Raw genomic sequence first — 26,115 nt, forward strand, 5'->3', positions numbered from 1 at the left:
TAATTAGAGAATCCCCGTGTGCAATTTCTTTTTATGATATTTAGGCTCAAAATCTGGAAAATAAATATCGACAAGATTTCTCGAGCTTCGACATTTGAACTCAGTACATTTAAAGAGAAGAAATTAATAAAATGTGTTCCATCCATATGGGACAATTTATATTAGTACCATAAAAGAATTAAGTTGGTCATCTTCCTAACCTTGCCACATACTTAATTTTTCCTCATATGTGGAACTATATGGATGGAAATGTGTTATTAAATCGTAAGTTGGACGTTTTTTGTAGAATCGGTAATATTTCATTGTATATTGTTTGGTCAAAATGAAATGGAGTGAATTGAAAACAATGTAAAAAACAATGATTTTGAAATCATTTAAAGGAAGATTGGTTCGTCAATAATAATAGGAGGCTTTTCTTCTTTTTTTTTAATAGGAATAATATTTGCTCTTTTATTTTACGTTTATGAGTCAATTTCTGCAAATAAACTGATATTTGAAAGCGGAGTTTACACGTATTTAAGATTTCCACCATTACGTCTGTCATTGTGTAGTTTCCGCGGTGTATCGTTCCGTAGTAATGAACAATGTAACGCCAAGACATAAATCTTCATTACACAATACATTGTAGCTACCTGAAACTAAAATACCAATGGTATACATAATTCAAATATTTCCACTCGAGAGCATGATTGGAAAGTTATAGTTTCTTCTTTTCAAGTAGATTGAGTTAAGCTAATGATCAATAGCTTTGCTATTTAACAGTGGTTTCAAGTAATGTAAAGTGATACAGTTTAGTAATGTGTAAAAAAACTGTTCTAATAATAATAATAATAATAATAATAATAATAATAATAATAATAATAATAATAATAATAATAATAATAATAATAATAATTATTATTATTATTATTATTATTATTATTATTATTATTATTATTATTATTATTATTATTATTATTACGTAATTTAATGCCTCACGATTATGCTCTTTAAGCTAAAGGAGACGGATAGTTAATGAAAGTGAATGATTATTAAATAATTGGTGGAGTTCGAGTGGACCCAGTTTCAATTCACGGTGGGGACACTCAGCCAAGGGCACCGATTTTTCTGTAAATTTGGGAGGCCTATTCAGATGCAGAAAGTAAGTATATATATATATATATATATATATATATATATATATATATAAGGATTTTAAGACAAATTGCATTCAAATTATGCCAAATATTGTATATTCATAAATACAATAGGGGACCCACATGAGCTTTGAGGGGGGGGCTCGCCTCCCAAGATCGGCGCCCTTGCACTCAGCCGAAAATATATAACAGCATTTTTACGCCAGCTGTCGTGAGTGAACTTTCTCCTTATTCACACCAGGCAAATGTCAGGATAGTACCAAACATACAGGTCCCAGGATGCTTCCTTTACCCCTGTTCAGATAGTGTGGTCGTCTAGGGACGTCATTCCACATACGTGACGGGCTTAAAAGGCCATAGATGTCGGTAATGCTCATAATTGGTGGAATGAAAGTGAGAAAACCCCGAGCAAATCCGGCGACACTGTTCTCCACTACAAACTCACATGATTTGGGATCGAACCAAGGATCTCTCCTATCAGCGGTGAGCGCTCTACAAACAAAGCCACCGTGCTCCACATTAAAACGCTGCGAGTCTTCCAGAAATATTAATTCCTTGCTGAGGAATACTGCTTTAATAAAGGGGACATATATGTCCGAGCATTATCAGTTATTTTGAGATTTTTGACATTACGTAAGGACTATAAATTACAAGTTACGAATAATGTACTGAAATTTAAGCAAAACAGTAGGAGAGAGTTTGCAACTTTTCGTCACGATCGAAAATATGAGGATGAAAGATACATGGAACATCTGAAAGCGCTGAATGGATTATCTTACTATGCTTGTATGTTGTATACAAGAAAATAGTGTATTCTCATAAATGGGCGCCTACTTTCTCCCAAGGATTTTCGAAATGGATTTATTCTTCGAAATATGTCAAACCATTCTGTATTTGCTTACATTGTAGTATTTACTGTAATTAATAAAGTTAAGTAATGCGCGTGAATAATTGTTACTTTACGTCAAGCTTATGTATTCGCGACTTGTTTGTTAATTTTTTGCTCTTATATTATTGTCATTACTCTCCACAACTGGCAGTATACGTACCGCCTGGAGATACCAGGAGATGGATACATCTGTTGGAGAACTGATTAAGCCAATCATGCACTTCGTTACATTTCTTGGTCAGATTAAAAGTAGGTTCTCCTCAAACTCTGCTTTACGACTTCCAAATACATGGACATGTACAGTATTAGGAAAGGAAGCAGCGAGAGAGAGAGAGAGAGAGAGAGAGAGAGAGAGAGAGAGAGAGAAATATCAATCCTGAAGGCTCAATGAGTCAGAACATCCCAATGGTGTTCTTTTACATGCGACCTAGCATTATCGTGAAGGATTATAACGTCTCTTGTACATAGGTGGAACTATGGGGGGCATTGCCCCCCCAACTTTTTGACAAAAAATAAGTACCACCTATAAGATCCTTCAGTTCATTTGTATTTACCTGCCCCCCAGCAGACAAAAGATCTCCCCCCCCCAGGAGACAATTCCTAAATCCGCCCATGCTCTTGTTAGAAGATAAACAATTTGATTTCCTACCGCATCATTGTTGTCGACCATAATTTATAGCATACACAACAGGGTTGACAATTAATGTGTAGTACCGGTAATTGCGTTGAAATCAATGTTCTCTGTTAAAATGCTGGCACCATTCCGGTCAGCAAATAAACTCTTAAATCGAGAATTTCGGTTTTAGTGTGTCGTCGTATAAGTTTCGGTTTTTGAAAAAGCTGTGTACGGCAGCCGTTTTCAAACGGTGTCCCGACAAATTAATGTGCCATAATGGAACCACTGGTGTGCTGGGATCAGTGATGATTTCAGAAGATTTTCTCCGGGATGAATTTCAATACACTAGTGATGAAAATATTGGAACCTGCATTGAGTAAGATAGTATAGCCTATATGGTCCCAGGGGCCGCGGTGGCTCCGTGGTAGAGCGTTCACCTCTGGTGCTTGAGGTCCCGGGGTCGATCCCAGCCCCCGCCAAGTGAACTTTGTGGTGGACAAACACCGTGTGCGTGGGTTTTCTCGGGGCTCTCCCGTTTCGTCCCACTTTCTTCATTCCACCATTTCATTCATCACTCATCACCACCGTCTCCTTTAGCCTAACCGACATAACCATGGGACGTAAAACTCAGATTTCATTTCATTTTTCCTATATGGTCCCAAGAGAAATTTAGTGGCTCCGGGAGAAATTGCCTTCCAACCACCTTCGGAAATCATCAGGGGCCAGGAGAATGTTAATTCATTATGGAATTGTGGAAAATGTCAGTTGTGAAAAATAAATAAATAAATAAATAAAACACTGTATAGATCTAACGTACGTGACTCATTATGTTTCATACTGTTTCGAATTCATACTCTTTGAGAAGTGGTTCTGAAAAGTAACTGAAGCAGCTATAGCTTGCAAATGGGGTGCACGGTGGTGACTTAGTGATAAATCTCTCATCTCTGTTGCGAGATGTCCCTGGATGATTCCACACTATTTTAGTTTGTGGCAATATCATATTCGTGGGTTGTCTTTGTTACAACTCAAAACCATTTCCTCCCATATTCCCATTCTACCAATTCGTCCATCATTCACTTTCTTAATTATCAGTCTCCTTTAGCGTACAGGACAACCATCATCATTCACGTGATACATTCGTCTCCCTTAGCCTAAAGGGCATAATTTTGGGATATTAAACTGAGTTTTTTGCATTTTGGAAATATATACTAACTTTTCAATACAAACAATATAAATCGATTATTTCAAGTACATTAAATTAACAAGTCTTCCGAGATATGTCTGTTAATGTTGGTCGTATCTACTAGTCTGTTTATCTACGTACTTGCAAACAGACCTTATCTTAGCACGGTGCTGAATAATTTGATGTGAGTTGTTCTACCGTATTCATTCATAATGTATGCAAATACGGAAAAACCTATGAAGTAATTTATCAAGGAACGTAACGTCCATTATTGTGTCCGGCATAGTTCGATCTTAGAATTGAAAGGTATAACTCTGATCAAAAATAAGCACAAGTTGTTTTGTGTTGGCATTGAGTCAGACTGACGTAACACATAGATCAAGGTCAGGAATGTCAAGTGCTGTTTCTCTGGTGAGTGACCAGATTTTAAAGAATAGAAGAAATATAATCTTGACCAGCACATTCCACTTAAATATATATTTCTTGATGCTATAAGAAGCTAGCGGTTAGCGAGTATCACGTGCATAGCACGAGGAAGATTCCCATTTTCTCTTAAGGCTGCAAAAGTCTACCGAATGACGACGATACAGGAAAAAAAAAAAAAAAAAACTCATTGGCGTTGCATGCATGCATGCGTATAGTGAAAATAGCCATGTCTGTGCGCTGTTTCACGGATATTCCCCACTCAACGAAATTAACATTTCATACATAGCTATGAATCGTATTAGACATTTGTTTTTGTGGAGTTAGTTCCAGAAGTAATTTGAGTTCGTTACCGAAAGTAAACAGTTGTTTACATTTGTTGAAATGTGAACACGAAAGTGTGTACTATTAACATTAAGAATGTTTGATTTAATTTTTTTTTCTCACCAATTAAAACGATAGCAAGAGTGAAAAATTATTTGATACAGGCTACTACTAGCGTCTCATAATTCATTATTAGGCCTATGAGAAGAAAGTTCTCAACCGAGTATCTTGTATCACGATATTCGGGATATCTGAACGTGCTGTCTTGGTCATCAACAAGCGATATTTTGATGTGTGTATATATAACTTTCGAGAAAGGGATCTATATAGTAAAATGGGTACTGATTTATTTGAATTATTTCCAATTTACGAGTACTTGAAGACTAAAGTTGATTCTTATAATTACACAATTTTTCAGTATATCACTTCCATCTACCCCAAAACTTCTTGAGCTCCTTCGTGCGTAAGCGATTAGCGTACGCGCCTTTGGCGTGGGAGAACCGGATTCGATTCCCAGTGGAAGCTCATGTGGTTCGGATTCCACGTTAATCAGCATGTCCACGTCTCATATAGCCTCGCTGCTGAACGGGACGTTAAACTCAAAATCAACTCAACCCAAAAACTTCCTTTAGTTCGCCAATGATCTTTACATTTATATATATATATATATATATATATATATATATATATATATATATATATATATTTTCATAATACTGCATTTTCCCTTGCTTGCTTTCTGTCAATTTAATTTATCTCCTTATATAGTATTTTTTTTAACATCTCCACCCTTTCTAATATCTGTGCTATTTTATTTATTGTACTTCATTGACTTTGTCGGTTTCTGATAGGAATTTCTTGTTTTAATTCTAGGTCGAAAAAGTGTAAAAGTTTCTTCAGACTAGTCATCATGAGTGAAGTTTTCCTGTGTTTTCCCCTTCACCAGGCAAACGCCGGAATTGCACCTTACATAATGGTCCCAGGCCACATCCTTCCTCATTCCTTTTTTCCTTCCTAATTCCCCGCGCAGTGTGATCACCGAGGGATGTCATCTCTCATCCAAGACGGGCTAACATAGCCATAGATACGGAAAGCTCAGAAATCTAATTCCTAATCGTAATGCTATTACTGTTATGTCCTTTCTGCACAATAGCGTTCTTATTACTTTCATATACGTGTCCGTGGTTTTTCTTCCCATCTAAGATTTTCTTTCTTTTTAAAGTACTCTACAATTAACTGGAAGAGTTTTGGAGGATATGTTCTTCTATCCTTCCGCCAATTAGACATCAGTGGCTTAAGAATATCTTCTGAAAATGTTTCAACAGCACCATTACTTCTGACTTAATAAGTGTGTAGCATAGCTGAAGGAGGTAGTTGTGTGTCTTCTCCCAGTGTGTTTATTAATAGCAACACTTGAACTCCTTTACAAAGCTGCACAAACTGGATACATGGCTGCAGTACCACACAATGTCTCATACTTCCTTCCTGAAGCTTGCTGCATCGGTTTTGTTTGTAGGACCAAGATGAGTCTGGAAATATTTGATATTTCTGTGTGCAACTTATTTTATGGACAAAGAGAAATAGTATACTCAACAAATTAATTCAATATCTAAAAGGAATTTAACATTTCATTTTCTGATAATCTTATATAGTACAACTGTACCTAAAATGTGTAAGTATTGGATAGGATTGGTGTTGTCAGTGGCGTACGCAAATGGTTCTTTCGGGGTTTTAACACTCTTTAAAGAAAATATACGCATTTACATATTAAGGTAATGCATACAAATAATGCTGAAACTATATGAATTTGAAAGATTGAACCCTTAATGTAATTCTGCCTACCTCACTGTGTATAATTATGAAAGTGGATGTTTTTTAAATTTCAAACAATGACTTAAAGATGTAGGAGATGTAAAACATGTTTGTTTCAGTAAGATCGGCTTGTTAAAGACACGTTCATGTATTGTCGTTGTATTAATGATAAATTAATGCAGATAACCTATGAATTTTAACGCTTAATTTATGTAATGGTAGAAAACTTTTGAGGTTCTCCATTGGCAGTAGTTGCAAATTGTAAGGATGCACAGTTTCAACTAATTCAGTTTTTTTTTTTTTTTTACGAGAAACTATTGCCTATATATAAAAGACACTTTTTTTTTTTTTTTTTTTTTTTTACGTTCTGCAATTACACTCTTAGACTGTAAGGGACACGGTGATGATCATGAATGAAATTACAAGAATTTTGGGAATGATCAAAAAATAAAATCAAAATATTGCGATGTTGACCAATAATTAGTTTTTGGATCAGGAGCCACAAAATTTTAAAGGGCCCCTAAATCGAGTTTTTTAATTTTTTTTTTAAATACGGAATAAGCACATCATACAGAGTTACGTGATAGTTTGAGTTTGGCTACACTACATGTAGTTCCCCAGATATAAGACTTACAAGAAAAAAAAATGATTCAAATATATTGGATCTTTGATCCGATAAAAAAAAATAGAGAGAGTGGGAGGAAGCTCTAAACTCCGAGAGAACGCACTTTCACGATATTTGTCGACCGCAAAGCCCATTTGTCGAGAAGTGGAATCCAACCAGGGACCTCACACACCAGTGTTGAGCATTCTACCACTGACTCATCTCGGCCCTTATGACTGTATTATTTTCCCGTCAATTGAAATATAATACAATTCTGTTTACATATTCGTAGGTAAACCCTAAATTATACTACAACTGTGCACTGACCTTATCAGAGCAGTAACATCATCATGAATAAGTTTCTGGTAGCCCGATAAGAAAAAGCTGATAAGACTAGGATATTGCAAATACTAGGTATATAATTGTGAGGAAAAGAGGGGGGTGGAAAAGCCGCAAGATATTTTACGGAATATGAACTTCGATTGGTGTTGCCATTATATGTCATATTTATCCTCAGTTTGACATATCGATTGAGAAAGTTTCAGAAATACTGTATACTCCACATATTATAACGTACGAGTATTTATTTGCGGTGACGTAATGACGGCTATCATGTGCTGAGTGAGGTTGTATGAACCACTTACCAAGTTATATAATTTATCCTTGAGTGGATTGTGACTCATGCCAACTGCTATTGAATATACTATTTTTGCGGTGGTGCAGCCGTGAACGACTTGAAAAACCTTTCACTGGTTTTACGTCTACACCTTTTGTATCTGTTGTCCTCGAATCGTCGTAATGAAATGATACATATTTCATCGTACTCTCGCGCCGCCACCCAACCCATGCGCTCAGCCAGTGACGTCGAGCTATTCCTATACTGAAATCGTAATAAGAAAATAGCCTGTGCTACACGTGTTACTTAGATGATTGTTTAGTATTGTAGCGTCACGACACAGCTCGGGAAATGCTAATCTTATTCTCAAGGCAGGAAATGAAGTTCAAGTAACAGATACAGCATATAAAGTTTTATATGATACAACGCGTTAGATCAAACAAGTAGGCATACAGTATAGTCCAGTTATATTACTCTCTTTATTTAAAAAAACTTTGAACTTTTTCCTATTCATACATAAAATTAAACAGAGACTAAACATCTTTAGCTCTGCCAACCAGACTTACGATATGGGTCTTAATAATTAAAATGTAATGTTTGGGGCTTATTTCACACTGGATACTTGTCTTGAAATGTTTATTTTTGTAGAATAACTTGCTCAATAGGGGAGGGCATTTAAACCCTGACCCTTCTTGCATACGCCACTAGGTGAGCATGCCTTAATTATCAGTTCAGTGATCTCTTCCACTATCTTATTGCTTGCTGATTGTTGCAGCAGACGAAAGTATGTATAGTTGTAATCTCGAGCTGCTGAATATTATATATATCTACGGAGGAAATTGAGTGCAATAGTGTACATAGAATTTCATCCACTGTTTCTACTAGACATACTTCCGAGCAGGGGTAAAACTGAGGGTGAACGCGGGGATATACTATTCCCCCACTTCCAGAAAATATCTATGGCGTCTCTCCACTTCCTAAAAAAGTTACAATGGACAAAGATAGGCACGGGGGACGGCGTGACGTCATGCGTCCCCCTACCTTTTGAGATCTATTTTTTCCCCTGCTTTCGAGGGCTTTGCACTCTCGGAGGTGTCCATCTCACCCCCTCCTGGAGATAAGATAAATTACAGCGTCTTGTGCAGGGCAAGTTCTTGAGCAAACACTATCCCACTGTAGCCAAGTCACATTTTGATTTTTCCATCTCTGGATAAAATTTTCTGGAAGAGCTTGATTAAAGCAGCGGGGAATTGCAGTAGCGTGCCTCATATCGTTTCAGGACTAGCAGCATCAGTTCAGATTCTGCCAAGGGGGGGAGGGGAAGCAAGAGTATCCACAGACATAAGAGTATACAATTAATTTATAAAAGTATGTGTTTCTCAAACTCAGGGAGACAGCTGCCTCCTGCCCTCCCCTGTTCAGGATACGAAACATTTTATTATAGACTACATATCGTAATATGGTCTATATTTATTAGGATCACACAAGTGGGGCTTATAATATTGTAGTAATAGAATGTCTGTTACTCCTCACTGTGACTTGAACGGAAGCAAATTTTTGAATTCTTTTTTTAGTAATGGAGACAATCTGTTAATTTAGTGGATAACGCTGATTTACGTTTATCCATTAGTGCACACGATAACTCGTGAACAAAAGCGAATTTTTTATTGTTGTTTACAAAGGTAGTAGAAGTTATACATCTTGCCGTTAGGTGACAGCAAAGTGCTACAGCGGTTGACATCTATCGGACGAAATGGAAACTTGTAGTGTGTGATCTTTTTTGCCGTCTATTTATTTTTCCATAATAACTTGCTGAAGAAAGGGTTAAAACCCCGAAAATGCCTCCCTTGCGTACGCCACTGGTTGGGTAAATGTAAAAACTCGTTCCGTACCAGGATTCGTAAAATGTGCGGATCGCAACGCAACACAAAAGCTGCAACAAGGAATTAATAAGTGCTATAGTGATTATCACAAAATAAAACTCAAATTTTGCGTTGGGTTGACGCAAACCCAAGCTCGAAAATATGTTGAGAACATGGGCGTCTCTGGCGGGGGAACGAGGGGGACGCGTCCCCCTCAATATTTTGAAGTACAAAATATTCAATATTTTATTCTAATTTATTTACTAACGACAGAATAACATATAAATAATAATTACGCTTTTTGGAATATAATATTCAGGCTATGAAATTATTCTAAGGATTATAACAGACTTGTTGATATACCTTAAGGGGTCCGTGAAGGTAATCAGAAAGCTAACAAATGGAATCGAAGATAATAAACAGGTTGGGCTTGGTAGTACCATTTAAATCACTTTCCTTGATGTCCTCCCCAAATTTTACATGCCAGAGACGCCAGTGGTCGAGAATAATAAGGAAGAAAAGAACAGAGAATTCTAAAATATCACACTGATTAAAACATAGAGAAAAATATTCTTATTAACGATATGATAGAAAGTATGTTAGTATACAGGGTGTCCCAAAATTAATGGTTAAAAATGAAACCACAGATTCCTGGCACCAAAACAAGAAAAACAGTTTGCGACATATGCTCCGGAAGTGAACAGGGGCGAAGCTAGACAGATTCGAATGAGGAGGGGGGGAACTTCACATTTAAGGAATGGAACTTGCCGATATACAAAACTGCATTGAAGATGCGTGTAAACAGTTTCGCAACACACAGGAAGTAGTGGAATGTATTCAAAACTCATGATTTTATTGTTAGCACGTATGACCTAGTAGTTTGTAGTGCTATTCTCTGTAAGATATAATACGTCGTTGTGGATTCTGCCTGTTATTTCATTATATGACACGACTAGTTACACTTGTTAGTATTACACTTGTTAGTATTTCTACCGTCTCTTTGTGAGTTTCTATTTGGTATACCACTTTACATTGCCCCTGAGATTATGCAATCATGCTAAGTGATATTTGCTTTGATTCCCATTGTAGATGTGCGTGCAATCGTGTCATGGATAACAACTTTTTTTCTGTATGGTTTCCATTTTTACTGCACTGATTCATTACCCCTGCCATACAGATATTCGATGAATCCCTAAATGACGTATGAAGAATGTCTAGCGCATTTATGTAACATGCGTGTAGCATGTCAAGCCAATATGATTGTTTTTTTGAACCCCCTTCCTAGCTCCTATCATTCCGCTGGCAGATGTGAAGTTCCTTTCCCCCCACATTCGAAGCTGTCTAGGTCCGCCCCTATCCATTTCCAAACTGTGTCATATAAACATTTTTTCTTGTTTTGTTGCCATGAATCTGTGATTTCATTTTTCACCATTACTTTTGAGACGCCGTGTATTAGAAGAGGGAGATGGGAAGCTGGTGACTGATATTAATACATTCTCTGGTGCATAGTTTTAATGGTATTCATTTCAGGTGATGGAATGAATTTTTATTTTCTAAAAAAAAATTTAGTGTGCGATTAATTATAAGCTGAATATTTATACCTATGAAGTAAGCAGACCTATCTTGGAAGGAAAGCAACATAGTTTTATTACGAAGGATACCGAAGACCGTAGAAATCGAAATCTGATTTTTCAGTATTCTTTAAGTGATCATATATAGGGTATACTGGTAAACTTGAAATTTTTATATTGCTTATATAATATTAGAAAACTTAATGTTCAGGGTTAGTACCACATTACATGAATTTAAAAAGGAGGCATTTGATGAAAGTCGTTTATTTACAAGCATTTATTTATCGTACGCATCCACTGATGTTCCAGCTGCACAAATTATAACTCTTTTGTGCACAGTATTACCAGACAACCTTCTTCCAAATCGGAATTGTTTGACTGTTACACATTTTAGTCGTGGTAGATACAAATATTTTCAAAAATCAAGATGAAACTTCTTATTTCAACTTCCGATTTTTGTTGAATGGGAGAAATTGTGGACAATTTCATTGTGGAAGAAAATCTGCCCGGGCGCTTTATTTACTCCTTAAAAAGAGAGGACCTACCCGGGTGGAAAGGACACATTTTTTTTTCTAGTTACATACAAATTGCCAAGTGCCTAATTTTATGCATACGGTTTATTATGTGAATGTTCATGGGAGAGGAAGCAAAGACCTTTACAAAAAATCATGTAAACTGTCTTAGCAGATTCAGTATGAGTAAAACGTAAGTTTTCTCCTTCTAACCCAAGTTTGTGGAGGAAGGATTATTTGAGATTTAAAAAAAAAAAAATGTTCAAGATCACACTGAATAAAGTAACATTTTAACTCAAGTCTCTATAATATAGGTTCTTCTTTTCTTTGTAGATATAGTTCCGTCCGGTTTACTTATTTTAGCTTTCAAACAGAATACGTATACACCTTGCAGTAACAGTAACTTTAGAAACAATTTATAATGTGAAATGGATTAGGCAAATTTATATCAGTCATACATAATATAAAAGATTTAATGATTATGTGATTACAAACACATCGATAAATATACTGGTTGTCTACTCCACGAGCGTAGATTTTAATAATGGAAATATAAATAAGCGGAGATTTTTTTGCTCTATATGCGACCAAATGAGAGCGCATGGAAATTTACTGGCATCTTTTTAGTATGTAATTACGGTACATGAAGCAAGATGCCTCTAGGCTCTCTCTTGGATTATAAGCTTAATCAGGGTTGCCAGACATACGGACTCAAATGCTCGAAGCCGACTGGTGTGTTAGAATGGATTAAAGCAGTGGTTTTCAACCGGTGGTATGCGGACCTGTACCGTCAACTAAGGAAGGGTTACCATATTCTGAAGTGCCAAATGGCGGGCACATTTTCAACTAAATAAATTGTTATACAAACATTAACTTTCGACATAGAAATGATAAGTTTTCTTTTACTGCCAGGTTTTATTTTAAAACATTAAGAGAAGTAAATTGAAATATATGAAAAATAACCAACAAGAATACTTACAATATCATGTTGACTTCACATATTTATTCTATTTTTCAGTATATAAGATTCTTTCTTTGAATACAAATAGACAACTTATTACATGTGAAATGTCTGGAATTGAGTTGACAATACACTTAGAAAATGCAGACAAATAGAGAAGTCTCGGAAAATGTGCGAAGTGAAATATTTACTCTCGAAATGCGGACATATGGTAACGCTAAGCTTAGGCTAAAGACATGGCTGCGTCGATCTAATGAAACTTTTTTTAAATGTAACTCTCAACTTCAGAATAATAACAACATTAATAATAGTATCATTATTCATCTGTGAGTGAAAAATATCCCGATCTGAGAAGCTTTGAAATTATTAGCGACTTTTTAAACTACGTATTCATGTAAAATAACTTACTCGTACTCTGCTGTATATGCAATTAAAAACAGAATACAGGACAAAACAAGACACAATTTTAGACTAGACTTCATGCCTCTCTACATCTTGCAGTTTCCATTTTTGATCCACGATTTGAGAGGATTTGGAAAATAAAGGCAGAAAATATCGTATTAAGTCCTTAAATATGACTTTTTAAAGAAAATAACCCAAAAATGTGATTGTAAAATTTCTAACTCAAAAGCAAAATGTAGTTGTGGCTCTAAAATTTGTGATTTTTTGCATTCAGTTATTTCAATAATAGCCTAAATACCACGAGTATAATCATAAATGGAATGTGATGCTCTTTCTATTTTGCCCAACACTTGTTCCCTGCCTTCTGCAGGCTCCAAAGGTTGAAAAACTACCGGTTTAAAGCATTACGCTAGCGGTCGCAAAACCTGTTTTTCTCTAGTTCAAATCCCACTCAGAGCGTAGATGTGACGTATTCCCCTTTCACCACTCCAAGAGAATCCTTCGTAGAGTTAACTGGGAAAACTATTTTATCAAATGTAGAAAATTAACATAGACAACGCATATATATATATATATATATATATATATATATATATATAATATAGGGTGTCTCAAAAGTTCCCTAACATAGGATAACTGTTATTATCAGAGGGAGGAAACAGTCTCCAAATATGTTTTCAATCTAAAGTGAAGGAATTTTTCAAATCGGACAAGCCGTTTAGGCTGTAAAAATGGCAACATTGCATTTTTACTTAACATTGGGCGCATAAAGAGTGTACAGCCCAAATGCTCGTCCGATTTGAAAAGTTCCTTGACTTATATTGAAAATATCCTCATATTTGGAGATGATTTTCCCTCTTACATTTTGTTGTAACTCTGATAACAGAGTTGCCCAGTCAGGGGACTTGAGACACCCTATATATATAATGTGTGTGTGTTATAAAATTCTCGTTTAAACTGTGTCCTACCTTGCAACGGCGTCGTTTTCCCAAAATTTATGTGGGTGCATGTCAATGGCGGATGGCGGGACGTGTCATATGTTTTCAGAGGTCTCGATATTTTTTATTGATTTCCTTTTAGTTAAGATTTTTTTATGAACACTGTCAAAAAGGACTGTGCTCGATTCTCTTTACAATATAGTTCCTTTTTTTTTGTGGGGTCTGGCTTTGGCTAGGCCAAAGACAGGGAAGAAAGGGGAGTGTGTGTTGCTTGGTTGCCTTTAAACACTGATTTGAAACAAACAATCATGTTTTAGAGGTTAGAAATTTTAACTTCCATCTCAATGTTTTGTTTATTATTTTTTGATAATGGCAAATGAGAAATATTTGTTTCTACCAAATTAAAAATCTTGTGGGTGCGCCGCACCCGCGAGATTATTTGTATGGATGCTGGAGCCCCGGAGCATCTACGTAGTCTACGCGCATGCTCCGTGTCGTGTGGACAAGATAATCTTGAAATGACTTGTAACGCTACGGTTTTTGTGCCCTTCGCCCGTTAATTGCCTTTCACGAAAATCTAAAGATTATTTGAAAGAAATATTAATGTGTACCATTGACATGATTATTACTTTATTCAACGTGATTCTTGGCGCTCGTGCTTTTTCGTATTTTCTTAACTGAGAACTTGAACGAGGTCTATGACCGATAAAAATTGCTCAACACTCGTATAATTATGAGCGTTTTAAAATAAGCGCGCTTTGACAGTTAAACTACTCTATACGTTCTTTCTCTAAAAATAATCTTAATATGTTTTGCAGAGAAGCTGTTACATTTGATAAGTTGACGACTGGTGTGTCTTCTATTCAGAAAGAAAATTCAGTTGCTCTTTCTTTCTTTAATGACCTTAAGTTCGCGTGCTTTGGAAGTTTTCAAAATGTTGCTTGAACTTCAAAGTTATTTTTATTAAAAAAAACTGGGGAAAATATATTTTATTCGTCACTGTTCACGGAGTTTTCCAATGATCGAATAGTATTACCTCAGTACTGACGACAAAACACTGACCGAAAGTGATTTTTTAGTTTCTTATTCCTAAGAAATCTCATTTTCTATGAGACAGGAATGAATGAATATGGTTTAACGGGGACGTCAGCAGCGCGTAAAACTGTAGGAAAATTAAGGGGAACATGAAAACAATGAATTGTTTAACACATTCTCAGTTATCTTGTTTATAGCCCAATTAAGTATTCTTTATATCAAAGATGTATTGTTATTTTTTAAAATCCAGTTGTAATCAATAATTTACTCTTTTTAGTGTATAAATTGTCTAGAATGCCCGTATTATAAATTCTCTATAAATTTCTCGTTTTTGAAACAGCACTGTTCGGATTCCCGATGAAAATTAAATGTCATTTGGTACATCTCATAACCATGCTGCTGAAACAAAACGTTGAACTCGAAACAAGTAAACACATAATTGATTTATAATTTTGTTTCATAGACTGCAAATCACGGCATGAGGTTGATAATGACCAAACGTAGAATTTATTTCGTGTGTTAGCTAGCAGGGAGAATCTATAAGGGGCGATCAACGGAGACCCGTTCATGCCCCTGTGTGTTGGGTGTGGGAATGTTGTTGATACGTGTTTCCGTTTTGCATGTATAACAAGTGAAAGATGGTGTTCAAGATCCCCAATCCGTCCAAACAGGACCAGCATGCCGTCATCCAGTTTGAGTGCCAAAGGTTGTCAACCAGCTGAAGTGTTCCGGCGTATGAAAGACGTGTATGGTGATGCATGCGTCTCCGAAACAACAGTGGTGGACTGGGCCAGAATGTTTCGGAAGGCCGTGAACAAACCACTGATTATCCCCGTCCTGGTCAAGCCCATGTTTGGCCACAGAAGACTCGCGTGAAAAGATGAATGCGGCTATAGCTGCGGATAGACGGATTAGTATTCAATCCATAACGAACGGGTTAAACATGAGTTATGGTACTGCTCAGAAAATGGTGAAAGATCTGGGGTATCACAAAGTGTGCGCGCAGTGGATCCCCAGGGTGTAGACGGAAGATCAAATATTGAAGTGTATGGGTTGCGCCATTGAACATTTGTCACAATACCATTTGGAAGGTAACTACTTCTTGCAGCGCATTGTTGCTAACGATGAAACTTGGTGCCATCATTTTGAACCGAGTTCAAAGTCTTCCTGTATGCAATGGAAACACCCCTCATTTCCACGTCCCAAAAAGTTCAAGACGCAACCGTCTGCGGGGAAAGTTTTGGTGTCTATGCTCTTTGATTGCCATGGACCATTATTGCTCGACTTCAAGGAACCAGGACAGTCCATCAACGCCGCACGCTACTGTCAGACCTTGACACAGTTACGGAGAGCCTTCAAAAACAAAAGGCCTGGTTTATTGACCGCTGGAGTCATTGTGTTGCATGACAACGCGCGTCCACACGTTGCAAACTAAATGCAGGCTTTGTTTCAATGATTCAAGTGGGAAATGTTGCGACACCCGCCCTACAGCCTTGACCTTTCACCTTGTGACTTTCACATCTTTGGGCCTCTAAAGAAGGCATTGAAAGGTCAGGGGTCAGAGATTCGAGTCTGACGCTGAGGTTCAAGACGCTGTGCATGATTGGTTTGATAGCCATCCAAATTTTACATGGACGGCATTTGTAAGTTAATGACACAGTGGGACAAGTGTCTCAACGCTCATGGTGACTTTTTCTGAACAGTATTCTTACTGCACGCTAACAATAGACGCCTCTAGATAGTGTACAAGTTTCCGCTCGAAATAAATTTTATTTCATGAATTATGACCACTGAATGGGTTTCAGTTGATCGCCCCTTATAGATTAAGAACTTAACCTAATAATCATATACTTATATAATTTGGCTTTATTTAGTGGTTCAATCTCATGTTAATGCAAAGTTACCATCGTATTTTGACTTTAAAAGTTTCATTGAAATCGTATCTACAATAAGAAAGCTATACAATAAGAAAGTAATTATTAAAAAATAACTTTTTTTTTTTCCCTTTCAACATCATTATAATATAATTCAACACAGGACTCATTTAGGTGTTTCGTGGTCTAGCTATAAATTCTAAAGAAATTTATATAGGACTACCATCAAATTCTAAAGAAATTTATATAGAACTGCCAGAAACGTATACTCTTTCAGCTACAAAAGAATCAACATCATCGGTGCACCTAAGTCGAAACTATGCGTGAGCATATGCACATTGCACAACACACGTATAAACGGGTTGAATTGAGAATCATCTCCTTTTTTGAAGTCTGGTAATAATATACCCTGTATAAATAAAATTGCACAACTACTAATAACAATATACCGTATAATAGTAGTTTTCGATTATTCTCACACATTTTTTTATTAATCAGACACTAGTCTATTAAAATAATACTACAAATTTGTTTTATAAATTAAAAAAAAAATGTGGATCAGTCCAGTAAACCGGCACATTTTTACGTAGTCTCTCGTTGAAATATGTATCCTAAAGAGGAAGGGAATCAGGTATTCCTAGATCCATTATCCCTTGCGAAGAATGAGCATTTCAGCTAGTTATAGACCTAGAAAATTTACCTCCTTTCAATGCATAAATACGGCCTTAGGTCAGTGTATTTGAGACAGTGTTACGCACTTCCGTTCGTCAATTTACCCACGTCATACAACTTAACCCGTTTCATTAACTTGCTTGATATACTATTGTTTTCCGTTGGTTTGAAAATTAGAAAAGGAATTGCGAGTCCACAGGAATTTCTACTTTAATAATACGAAAGAAATTGTAACATGGTTGACGGCATGCATCATCGGTGAATTTACTGCTGTGTAGAGACCTATTTCTAATGGGCCTAGAGATGTAAGGGAGGGGACCTAGGGATTCAACAAATTCTTAGCATTGTTTAAGTTAATATCGTCCACTCATGGAGATATAACAAAACAAGCATACTACATCAACGGAAAAATGAAAAGAAATCTTTGAGTTTTACGTCCCACGATTATGCCGGTTAGGCTAAAGGAGACCGTGATGATGAGTAATAAATGAAATGGTGGAATAAAGAAAGTGGGAGGAAACGGGAGAACCCCGAGAAAACCCACACCCACGGTGTTTGTCCACCACAAAGTTCACTTGGCGGGGGCTGGAATCGAACCCAGGACCCCAAGCACCAGAGGGGAACTGAACGCTCTACCACTGAGCCACCGCGCCCCCTACATCAACGGAATATTAATCATGCTACTGTTTCGAAATGACATCCTGCTAAGAGTAATTGTTTCTTGCATGTGTATTAGGTGCGTAAGTTCGGAATATATTGAACATGTGGAAGGTTTTCTATTCCTTTTTAATAGGTTTGTCATGTTTATTTTTCTACCCTAGCAGCCTAGCAACGTTCTTTATAGTAGCTGGAGCAAAATTGCGAGAATTGAGCTCTTCTGTCCCATTGAATAAATGTATATAAGATATAAATAGTATTAATACAGGATGTAGAAAGACATATTTCGTATATAGTTTTTATTATTATATATTTAGAGATATTCCTATATGTAGCGATTTTATTAAACCGGAAGAGTTACGATGAAAGTAATCCTATATAGTTAGTTACACTAAAGTGTTCATAAAGAATGACAATGTGTTCCTTCATAAATTTATCAGTCAAAAGAATGCCAAACTACGAAAAAAACAGATAAATTGCCGACAAGTATGCGTGAACTCTGTGCAGATAACAGAAATGTTCGCTGTGAAGACCTTTATAACCTTGATTAAAGTTTACTGTGACAAAACGAAGGAAAGAGAAAGAAGAATAATGAGTGCCAAGTGGAAAACTCGTTTATAGCTCAAACTGGCGTATCCTTCCGTGTTGGTGCGGTTGCTGGGCTCGAAGGAGTTCCTTTGTTTGAAGGTGACTTTTCGACGAAGTCACTAACCTCCTTTCCCTCAGCTGTTTTTCGTTTCAATGTGCCGTGGCGTGTTTGGCAATTTGCTCCCGTGTGTCCCATACGACTTTTCTCTCGGCGTATTTTTTTTTTTTTCAGTCAATGGAAACTTTCCAGCGTTTTGTCACTTTTATAGGGGGTGAATACCTTCTTAATTCTTGGCTGAAACGTAATATCTAGGAAGTTTTATTTTTGATCAGGAATTACATAGCACTTGTTTTCCTGAAGGAAGAGAAAAGATGATAAAAAGTATATTGGTAGTATCATGCACGGTAGAACCGAGCGAGCAAATAATTCGTACCTTACTCTTCATCGTTTTTAAGAACCTGACATACTAAAAATAATACTTTACTATTCCTTTTGCTTGTTTTTCCATAAGTAAAAGGATATAATGAAATGCACCACAATCATAGATAACGTTATTTTACAATATAAAATATGAACCTGAAGGATTTTTTTTTTTTGTTGCCATCCATAGAAATTACAGTATTGCCAGAAAATTTTTCCCCGAAAATCTAAGTTAAGGCAGTAACTAGATGAACGAACTCAACTGCATTTGATTACGTATTAAGTTGTTTTGGTATCCTGTTAACTTTTTAAATAATATTATTATTTATTTAATTTTAATAACTATAACCATGTTAGAACTATTTTGTTTATTACAAACTAAATACAACTATTATTTAAAAAGTAGTTAACAGGATTCCAAGACAACATGATACTTAATCAAATGCAGCTAAGTTCGTTCCTCTAGTTGCTGGTTTAACTTAGATTTTGGAGAAAATGCTATTCTGGCAACACTAATTTCTATGGATGGCAACACTGAAAATTCTTCAGGTTCATATTTTCTACTGTAAAATAACGTTATCTATGATTGTGGTAAGTTGCATTCCATTATTGCTTTTTACTTACGAAAAACGAGCAAAAGAAAAATGGTAAATTTCATATTTTTAATATGTCAGGCTCTTAACTCTATGCACTACAAGTAATTCTTAACGGTGTTGAATACCTACGCCATCTTTTTTAGCCCATTGGTTTATATGGGAAATTATTTTCTCTTTCCTTTGAAATGAACTGGAATTCCAGTGGTTTGATTTTAGTGATTTCTTCTTCCATTCTATTTGTCTCTTACTTGGGGAAGGGCTGTGAAGAATATGGGATGAAAATAAATGTTAGAAAGACGAAGTCCATGATGATTGGAAGGAAGCGGTCCGTATTAAATATAGAAGTAGGAGGAGAGAAAATAGAACAAGTGACTGGTTTTCGCTTATATGAAGTAATATGATATTAGTGATGCTATCTTGCTATGAAGTGCGAACGTGAAATAAAACCAAGGATAGGAATGGCGAAAGAAGCGTATAGGAGAAAGAAAACGGTATTTTATGGGACTTTAAATAAATAGAGTTGAGAAACTCATAAAATGCTTCGTGTGGAGTATTGTTCTGTATTGGTCACAAATATAGTCATTACGCAAAAATGATGAATAATGATTGGAAACTTTCGAAATGCGGGCGTGGAGAAGAGTGGAGAGAAGTAGCTGAGTCGAACGGAAAACGATGAGGGGGGGGTCTTAGAAATGATGGAAGAGAAAACAACAATTTTGGATATTATTAAGAAGGGGAAGAGAAATTGGTTGGGACATTGGCTAAGAAGGAACTGTATCGTGAGGCTATAGGGTATGGTGGTAGGAAAGAGAGGGATGGGGTGAAGGAGACTACAGTGAATTTATGGTATCAAAACAGAAAAATCGTACATAAAGACGAAGAGGTTAGTGAAAGACTGGAGAATAGAAGCTTCTCAGTTGCGGCAATGGCAGAATGTCTATGATGATGATAGGCCTAATACTTCGTGAACGTTAGATTTTGTTCTACAGGGTGGTCCATAAGTCTTAGTATATTGGATTATTTTGGAAACAAACATGAGAAAAGCAAATCTGACTAGCGGAGGGCGGACTTGGGTAAAAGAGCTACCGATTGAAGTAGGCTATGCGTTGTGAATGGCGGCCATCAAGATGGCCACCATCCTTGGATCCAGGTTATTTTTTTTTAAATAGGAAGATAGCCATGTGACACATCAATTAACACTTTTTTTTCAGGGGAACGCAGTCCTGCAAGCAGAAATGTTATCATGTCCCGTTCCAAAGTTATGAAGCCCCAAAGTTCCACCTACAGGATGTGCTCCACATGTTGCCCGTCCATTGCAACACACAACCGGAGTCTCTTAATCCAGCCCTCCTGAACCCGTAACAACACAGCGGAGGTGATGCTATCACAGGCGTCCTGAATACGTCCCTGTAGGTGTGCAACATCCCGAATCTTCTTCTGATACACCAGGTGTTTTAAGTGTCCCCATAAAAAAAAATCCAAGGGAGTGAGGTTCGGCGACCGGGTTGGACACTCCACAGGGCCTCGGCGACCGATCCAACGTCCAGGAAAATGCAGATCCAAGCATTTCCGAACAGGTAGTGCATAGTGCGGTGGGGTACCATCTTGCTGAAAATATCGCGGCAAGGTGGCATCAGGGCGGAGAAGCAACAGTAACACCAACTCCTGTAACATGTCCAGATATCGGACACCATTTAGAGAAGCAACAGTAACACCAACTCCTGTAACATGTCTAGATATCGGACACCATTTAGGGTACTAAGAATGAATAAGGGTCCTACGATCGACTTGTTCCATATGCCACACCACGCCATGATATGAGCAGGGGTAACCCTCTTGCAGGGATTGATCGCATGTGGGTTTGCATCCGACCAATGTCGCATGTTGTGGAGATTCACTTCCCCATCCAAATAAAAGTTTGCCTCGTCTGTGAAGAGAACTCTGGCTGGGAAATGCGTATCTCAGTCATATTGTGACAAAGCCCAATTGGCAAATTGCATGCGCCGGTCTGGATCATCCTCTGAAACTTTTGGACAAGCTACAGCTTGAAGGGATGCCACTTGTTCGTATGGAGATCATCTCGGAAGCACGTAGTACGCCTGTTATCGCTGACAGTTGTCTTATGCTGCGCTTCGGACTTTTCACACTCGCAGCAAGCACCATTGTGAATGTCTTCTCATCTTGTCGCGGTTCATGGGGGACCTGACCGTGGTCTGTCGGCAACATTACCAGTTACACTGAATTTCCTAATGAAGAAGCTAACGGTGTTGTGGCTTATTGCAGCTCTTTCGGGGTGGCGCGCGTTGAAGTCCTGGGCAATCACACGACTGCTTGCTTCCCCAGACATTAGGATGATCTCAATTCTTTCCTGCTTCGTCAGTGCCATCTCGCTCTACCTGCAACGAAAAGAAAAACTGTCAAATTTGGGGCGTCATGTCTTTCTTGCAGCGTTAGCGCCAGGTCGCTCTCCCTGGAAGGAAACAGAAAACCGTCAATTTTGGGGCGTCATAAATTTGGAAAGGGACATGATAACGCATTTCTGCTTGCGGGACTCATTCCCCTGCAAAAAAGTGTTAGTTGATGTGTCACATGCCTACCTTCCTATTTGAAAAAAGTTAACCTGGATCCAAGATGGCCGCCATTTACAATGCATGCACCAATCGGTAGCTCCTTTACCCAAGTCCGCCCTCCGTTAGTCAGATTTGTTTTAATCATGTTTGTTTCCGAAATAATCCACTGTACTAAGACTTATGGACTACCCTGTATATAATTTCAGTATTTAATAATCAGATTTAATTTAACTTAGCCACACTTAAACCGCTTCTCGTGAGATTAGCAAAGACAAGCAGTGTCAGGTCTCGCCAGAAAGAAAGATGGATGACCACTTACCAGATGGTGTTGTCACCGGTATTAACTCATTGACAACTGGGAAAGTACTTGAAACAAGGAAGTAGCGAACTTCGGTCTAGAAAATCAGAAATAACCGTGGCGGAAAGCCTATATGGTGATCAGATGTCACCCCAAAAGTAGTAGTGCCACAAGCGGGCTAGTAGCCCTGCCCCCCTAAGGGCTGTTATGCCAGAATTATTATTATTATTATTATTATTATTATTATTATTATTATTATTATTATTATTATTATTATTATTATTATTTTCATATATAGCCTAATTGCAAGGGACATTTAATTAATCGTGGAGAAGAAATTAACAAAATCACTTCCTAAACTTCCAGTTCATTGAGTACTTTGGAGGTCGCGAGTGTGGCACTAGCTGCGTTGAAGGCACTAAACAGAATTTATACTTTCATATAGAAGGCTAATTATTTCTGGAAACTTGCAGATATTCAGTACATGTTAGAATATTCTGCATAACTACCAATGCTGTCGATATAAAGCCATTACTGTAGCTCCATGCATTTTATTTTAGATGCAGCACCAATTTCCATCATGAGTGAAACATACGCGCTCAACGAGTGAAAAGTTCGTCTTTAATTGATATTAGATTTTTGGCAACGTTTCTACTGAAATAATCGAGTAAACGCCAAGAAGAAAATGTGGTTTCACTTTCCCTCTGTAAATTAATGCAAAAGGGTTTAAGTAAAGATAGGCTAGTTCTTGGCATCTAGCAAATACAAATTCGTTAGACAACAAGATTAGTGTCAAAGAAGGTGCTAAAACGGGCTCTAAAAAGCTTGTGTAAGGCCTCTGTTCTGTTTATATTTTGTTCGGAGCATTGTAATTCAGCGTCACTATGATTTTTCTAGATCACCCATGGTAGAGATGACTAACCCAAGCCTTTCATGCCGTCAATGGTATATGATACTTCCCAAGTAACGCAAAAAGTCTGCCTTCATTGTAAACGAAGCTTAGATACAAATAAAATAAATCGAAGTTACAAAGTGGCACATCTAAGATTATACCAGGGATGCAAATATGCAACAAAATTTTAATAGCCCCCCCCCCCCCAAAAAAAAGCTACTAGCCCACATTTCACAATAGGAATCATTTACTTACCTTCGGTATGATATTAAATACTCGCCTGCACCGATGAACCACTCGCCCCGGGCGAGTGAGCGAGTGGTTATTTGCATCCCTGGATTATACACATTAAAAGTTGTACTGGTATATAGTGTTTTGGCCACCCTGGCCTCGGATGCTATTCAGCGTGTCCATAATCTAGGAACTTCTGACCTTACATTTATGCAAAGTTCTGATTTCCAGTTAATTTTAGGTTCCGTTTTAGCTCAATTACAGGAGTTCCGATTTTTGGTCCGGGAGTCCCATGTTCGAGTTTCGGTTCGAGCGCAGATGGTTCGGATCAAGTCGAAGTAGATCATACAATTCGCCATGAAAGTACGAAGAACGCCAAGAATCTACGCAGTACATCGGATCAATTTCGGTATTTGAGCTGGTGTTGCTGGTGCGCCACTGAATAAATAATTTCGTATTCGAGGTGAAGCTGGATACTGTGCGATTAGCGTTTTTTTTTTTTTTTTTTTTTTTTGGGGGGGGGGGGCCAGGAAGCGATAGTAGGACAACAGGCCGTAATCTGATTTGCTTAATTATTTCGAAAGCTTCAGTCGGCCATGTTCGCTTTACATTTGTCAATTGTTAATAATTTGTCTTAGCGCATATATTATATTATTCGTTGGATTAAAGTTTAAATTCGCTTCGCTACATTCAATTTGAATTCACCGAGTGGAATTTTGTGTATATTTGTGATACAAAAAAAAAAAAAAAAAGTTGAAACGGATTTTGGTAAAGAGAGGAGGACATGATTTACAACCATATAGAAAGTTATACAAATTTTAAATCCGGGAAGTTTTTGTAAGATGTGGGTAAGGACGGTGTTTCTGATCATGGGGTCGGTGGTTCAAATCTAACTCTGACAGAGAAAATTGAAATGAATAAAATCTTTCAGTTTAATGTCGCAATATTATTCCCTTTAGGCTAAGGGAGACGGATCATTAAGGGATGTGAATGATGGAATGAGGATGTGCGAGGAAACGGGAGCATCTCGAGAAAAGTCACGGACACAGTGTTGTCCACCACAAACTTACATGGCCGGGGATCGAACCAAATACCCCATATACCAGAGCTAAGAGCTCTATTATACCACTGAAGCATCGTGCCCCCCATAATTCTGGGAGAGGAAGAGAGAGAGAGAGAGAGAGAGAGAGAGAGAGAGAGAGAGAGAGAGAGAGAGAGAGAGAGAGAGAGAGAGAGAGAGAATATTGGCGGGGTAGTTGCGGACTGAGAGCAGCGAATCGTTAGCGGTATAAATGTAATTTCGTTGGCAATCTGCTAGTAGCAGCCACCAAGCGGTCCAGGTTTCAATTCTTGAGATCCGCCAACTATCTGCTGGCGTCTTGTTAATGGAGCTAAGAAATAACATTGAAATTCATCATCTTGAAAGAGAAAACATCATACAAGTATTCAGTAAAACATGTGTAGATCCACCATAAAAAAAAAAAAAAAGAAAAGAAAAGAAAGGCTGCAAAGGGGTTATCTTTCAACGTAGCCTCCTAATTGTTCAGAAACTTTCGTCTTATATCTTCAAGTAAGATTCCACAGTAGTAATGACGTTATCTGCTGAGACGAATCGAATCCTGATAAGATGGTTTTTCAACTGATAAAATGGTAGATGAGGGAATAGATAAGTTTCAAGGCGCAAGATCTAGTGAGTAAACGGGTGAGGCATAGTGAGACGCGATGAGCTTGATGTTACTCATGTCACAAAAGGTTTACCATGCAAATTACCTCTCGCTCCCAGGTAGGTAAGCATGAAGGGGTCAGGTCAAGCTGTGAGTTGGTTGGAGTACTATCATCTTCGAATTGTCTGTATTGTGCGATCTCATGTATTATTATGCAGCTTAATGCTGGTATTCCATAATTCCGGTATCTTGGTTTGATTCGTAATTCATGGTTGATCTTGTTCACTGATGTGCAATATTTATCTCTGTTGGCGATGGATACGCTTTAAAGAAAATTAATGAAAATTAATTCTAACCCCCTTCTAGAGCAGTGCTTTCCAACCTTTACTGTATGGCGGCACCCTATTAGTTTACACAATTTTATACAACCCCATTGACCAGTTTTCCTCCAAGCATCCAACCCTTTAGTATAGCAAAGAACATCCTTCATCGCTATACCACATGGAACTCACTTCTAGATATTCCTCATTACAGTTCCACTTGCACGTTCTTGCAGCATTAAGAACTGAGACATTTAGTGCTATAATTGAATGTTATTCGAAAAAAACTTGTAAAAATAATCTCAATTTTACAGTTAATGCGCTGAATGAAAATAAGGAAATCTACTATTATTTTAATTGCAAGTTTTTTATTCGTCTAATATTTTGAATTTATAACAAAATCTCGCGACATTCTTGATGGTAACACGCACCCAAGTTGGAGAGCTCT

At 37.4% G+C, this 26,115-nt stretch overlaps 1 protein-coding gene across 1 annotated transcript in view; it reads left to right on the forward strand.

Moving 5' to 3' along the window:
- Positions 1 to 26,115, forward strand: part of Glyp (glycogen phosphorylase) — a 79,097-nt gene that overhangs the window by 13,881 nt on the left and 39,101 nt on the right. The window lies entirely within an intron of this gene.

This window comes from Thermobia domestica, chromosome 5 (genome assembly GCF_964235325.1).
Source record: "Thermobia domestica chromosome 5, izTheDome1.hap1.1, whole genome shotgun sequence".
Classification (NCBI taxonomy): domain Eukaryota; kingdom Metazoa; phylum Arthropoda; class Insecta; order Zygentoma; family Lepismatidae; genus Thermobia; species Thermobia domestica.